Raw genomic sequence first — 3,974 nt, 5'->3', positions numbered from 1 at the left:
TACTATACTGTCTGCAAATTTACTACAAAAAGATGACTTATATATGGACTATCTCCTAGAGTAAGAAAGGTTTACATTTAAGTGTATTCAATGTTCACCCACATGATAATTTTCTTTTTATTACACACAACTTCTGATGGCTGGTAGGGGCGAAAACCCTTTTCCTTCTTATTGGGAAATTCCAACCTACGACCCTCGATTTGTCTTGAGCGATCACTCATAAGCCAGCATCAGGTGTAGTCTTTTTCCGTGGTTCTTTCCTCCATGCAAATGTTCTCCTCTCCTTATGTTTCTGTCACACGTTGTGGCATGGCATTTTAGTCTTTTTTCCCCATGGTGGGCCCAGTATTTCGTCTTTATCCGGCTCCCATCGTTGTCACTGGGGGTTGACTGCGGGGATCGAATGCGTGTGGGCCGTGTAGGGACGTCTGGAGTCTCTGGACGGACATGATGATGTGGCTTGGCTCTCATTGGTGTCACTGGCCCATGTGACATATTTATATGTCTGTCAGGTTTTCTTAGAGGGAGAACCACTTGCAGGTAATTTTGTTCACTTGAATTATTTCCACCGTGGTTAAAAAAGTGGTTATACAAAATTCATTTCAATATTATTATTATTATTATTATTATTTTACATTAATTGTCTTCAGCTTCAGTTTGTTATGTAGACAGCTCTAGAATTGCACTTTATGTAGTCATAGCACTTTATAGTACACATGTATAATATATTATATAGTATAGTATGTATAGTTTACATAGATACTCCAATGTTACGTTCTTAGTTTACGCATGATTCATGATGACTACTTTTTATACATGTGATGTATGCCATGCTTTTTGTTATTGCTTAATGTAAGTCGCTCTGGATTAAGAGCGTCTGCTAAATGCCTAAATTGTAATTCATATAACACTAGACTGACGTCACTGTATGTGTGTATATTTACCCATCATACAAACCCAAATCCTTTCAGTGCTTTCTCTGGTTGTCTTCATTTGTTTGTTTGTTTTTTCCTTGTTCAAACACATCTCCTGATATGTTTCTCTTAATTTATTGGATTTCAGAGCTGGAAAAAAACAAAACAACACACTACCCCTATTCTAAAACATTTGTTCTATACTTTTCCCCAGATGATAATACATAATTAGGAATTTATTAAGATCTATCTTGATCACAGTTGATCACAATCTTTCACAGTCTGATTTATGGTTAACTCCCTCTCTTATGGTTATTAGCTACATTGACAGGTTACACATTATTGCATCTTTACACTGTATTTCATCACTACTAGTATCCTCCTGTCAATACAAATATTTCAATAATGTATGAAATCGTGTGGGAGTGAGTGGGTTCTTACCTTGTCGGTGTAATGTCTATAGATACTCATTTTTCCCTTTGTCCTTCCTCCTGTAATTGCATTGTATCACAACACTCTTCCTAGATGAGTTATTCTAAGTTTTTAGTGAGTTAGTCAATATCGCCATATTAACCATGCCATGCACACTGGGAAAGGAAGATATTCATTAAATTGTCAACACATTTAGACCATCTCATTGATTCACCATCCAGTCCTGGAAAGTAGGAAATAACAATTTTCATTAGAATTACTTCACCTAAAAATAACACTGTTGTACACAGTGATACCTTAAAACATTTTACTTACTTATAGGCCTACTCGATAAACATCACATTCCACACATACCCGGGCCATTCATTCTCCACACTTGCCCCTGCGTAGGTCTTCATTCTACTTCGCTCCATATCACACCAAATCTGTGTAGTGGCCTAACCCATAGGTCGCCACTTGACCCCCGGCTGGGCCCCCCCTGTCTGCTTAACTTGGTTGGTAGGTTGCTGACAGTGTTCTCATAGAACATCAGCTGTGCTGTCTCCAATTTCTTCTTTTTCATGAAGTCCTGTGAGAGTGCGTTCCTCTCAGCATGCAATGCGTGACCCCACACCTCAGTCAAAGGTCGGGTTTCCCAGCCAATGCAAGAGGTCATAACACTGTAGATTGCAGGGAGCAGGCCATTGATCAAGGAGGTTTTTAACAAGTCATTGTAAGCGGGGTTGTCTAGTGGCACACCACAGTGCTTCTGAAAGCAGTTCTCCAGTCTATTTCTGTAGGTGTCACAGGTTTCATCAGGCCATTGCTTAGTGCTGTGAATTTTTTGCCAATCAGTGGGTACTGGAAATGCTGCTTTGATGCTGTCCCAAAAAGACCACCGTGATTCAGCAGCTGTCCAGTGACAATGTGATTTTGTGCTCCATTCACATCAAAATGTTCCCTGAGATGTAGCCATTTTAATCCAAAGACTTTGCGAAATACAGATTCGAGCATTCTTGCCGATGGCTCATACATCTCAATCAAGTCTATTTCTGAGTGCTGTGCCCCAGTCCCCCGATGAGGATGAGGTTCTGGATATGGAATGAATGGAAATAGCTTCCTTGGACAAAGTCTCTGTGACAACTGCTCCCCCCTGTCCTTGATTGTTTTTGAGGGGTTCAGTCGGTCGGTCGGGGTATCGGGATGTCAGCGGGCCAGGAGAATATGTCTGAATAGAAGAAAAGCCTTTTAACTTTTATAGCAATACTGGATTCCTTCTCAGTATCAGGCATGGGGCAGTGCGGCATAACGTCGTCAAAGACGGTGTTGGTCTTTCTAAATCTGATATTTTGGGCAGCAGCTGGTATTTTATGCTATGTTGGAGCCTATGTGTTCATCACATATGATGACTATGACCACTTCTTTGAGGATGTGTATACCTTTATCCCTGCTGTGACCATCATTGCTGTCGGAGCCCTCTTGTTCATTATTGGACTCATTGGATGCTGTGCTACAGTACGAGAGAGCTACTGTGGACTTGCAAATCATCCTTCTGCTGGTGTTCATGACGGAAGTGGCTGTGGTGGTTCTTGGATATATTTACAGAGCAAAGGTTGAAGATGAGGTTAACGGTTCCATCCGGAACGTGTATGACGAGTACAGTGGCACCAACAGTGATGCCCCGAGCCGTGCCATCGACTATGTGCAGAGACAGCTTCAGTGCTGCGGAATCCACAATTACTCGGATTGGATGAACACTCGCTGGTTTAATGAAACTAAAAACAACAGCGTCCCCATTAGCTGCTGCAAAAGTAATACAGAAGCCTGCACTGGATCTCTTGCTCATACTGAAGACCTCTACCCGGAGGGATGTGAAGTTCTAGTTGTGAAGAAACTAAAAAAGATCATGATGTATGTCATCTGGGCTGCACTAACATTTGCTGCAATTCAGATGCTGGGGATGCTGTGTGCATGTGTGGTACTCTGCAGGTGGAGCCGAGACCCCGCCTACGAACTACTCATCACTGGGGGAACCTACGCATAAAGTTTCCTTCTAACAATAATACGTTCACAGACGTGCACTAAGAGTGACTTAAACCGGTTTTGACCGAGAACATGAAAACAAACTATTTTACATACACTAACATCTTACCTTTTTTTTTTTTTTTCCTTTTACCTTTTGTTTTTCAAAAAGCTATTGGCCAAATTATTTGAATGGTCAATGGGGAATGAGATTTTACATGTAATCTGCTGCTGTGACTACCTACGTTTTACCCTTTGTTTGAGGTAAGTTAGAATGTGGTCGCTGTCAGTTTGCACTATGTGTGTGTGTATGGTTTTGCAGTATTTTATAAATATTTAAATATAGTGTAGTACTTGAGTGAAAAAACTTCCCCATGTGTAGTCTAAATAGGCGACATGAGGCCAGGTCCTTTGAAATAACATTAATTTACTCATCAGATCTTTCAGACAAATGTGGGCCCGCAATTCTACTCGGTACATCTACAATTTGACATGCAATCTAAAATGCCGTAGAGGTTTTGTTTGTTTATTGTTTCAGCAGCCTACTGAATGTAGTTTTAGAGGTTTGACAATATGTCGCCATAGACTCAAGAATAAATTATGTTCCAATGCTTAAAATGAATTTGA

The 3,974-nt window shown here is 40.7% G+C and overlaps 1 pseudogene across 1 annotated transcript; it reads left to right on the top strand.

Moving 5' to 3' along the window:
* The first annotated feature begins 2,558 nt into the window (after nucleotides 1-2,558).
* On the top strand, nucleotides 2,559-3,478 carry LOC306921810 (tetraspanin-3-like; annotated as a pseudogene). Its single transcript has one exon. The product of its transcript is annotated as a tetraspanin-3-like (transcript).
* The last annotated feature ends 496 nt before the right edge of the window (nucleotides 3,479-3,974 follow it).

The sequence above is a fragment of the Electrona antarctica genome (genome assembly GCF_951216825.1).
Source record: "Electrona antarctica genome assembly, chromosome: 4".
NCBI lineage: Eukaryota > Metazoa > Chordata > Actinopteri > Myctophiformes > Myctophidae > Electrona > Electrona antarctica.
The sequence above is the reverse complement of the archived record's forward strand: the minus strand, read 5'-3'. Positions and strand labels throughout refer to the sequence as shown.